This window comes from Calidris pugnax, unplaced genomic scaffold (assembly GCF_001431845.1).
Source record: "Calidris pugnax isolate Ruff unplaced genomic scaffold, ASM143184v1 scaffold407, whole genome shotgun sequence".
Lineage (NCBI taxonomy): Eukaryota > Metazoa > Chordata > Aves > Charadriiformes > Scolopacidae > Calidris > Calidris pugnax.
Window position 1 is genome coordinate 1,382,826 of NW_015091179.1, and position 883 is coordinate 1,383,708.

Genomic DNA, 883 nt, shown 5'->3' on the forward strand with positions numbered 1-883 from the left:
CCTCTGCCAAGACACTGAAATAGATTGCAGGACAGATATGATAAATTACAGCAAGAAGAAAAGAAAAAAAAAAAAGAAAAAAAAAAAAAGCAGTTTTGGTTATTTAAAAAGAATTATAATCCCAACTAATCTTTCCATCTGAGTTCTAACTGGAAAGGGAGACAATATCACAGTTAGTCACTGTCTACTCAGCACTTCACCCAGGAAGTATGATCTAAGGGAGAACCGGCGTGTGTACATTTGAGGACAGTGGGGAAAAACCAGCTCTTGCAATAGATACAAACCCCTGGAATCTGCATACTTGCACTATTTGCTCTGGTTTGCAACTCTGATGGTTTTAAAGGAAGTGTCTGCATATCCATTGCATATGATGAAACTCAGCAACAAAGGCAGACCACAAGAAAGCGTGTTTGATCTCATGAATTTTTTACACCTGGGTGTAAATGCAAAGGTAAACACACATAATCTCCTTCATTTTACTACCATGAGGCTCTGAACAGCTGCTTAAATTGGAATATCTTCATGACAGCACAAGCGTCTCTTCCCAGGCAATAGCCCACATTGTTAGAAAGCAGTAACACTCAATCCCCGACATGACAGCAGAGATGGAAACAAAAGCAGGTAATTAACTGCGAACAACCGTTAGAGACGCCAAGACACCATATGGCCCCTTCTGATGTGAAAAACGCTCTGGTCAGGAGGTGCCAAGCACGTTCTGTGCTTCTCTGAGCTCCCGGGGGTACCAACGGCAGCACGCAGGAATTGCTCCTTCTCTCTCAGCCCCCGACCCAGCATGTTAGTGAAGATTAATACATAAAACAGGCAGCTCGCACCCACCTACCCACCTCTCACACCTTTTGTACGCCCAGAGGTCCAATACAGC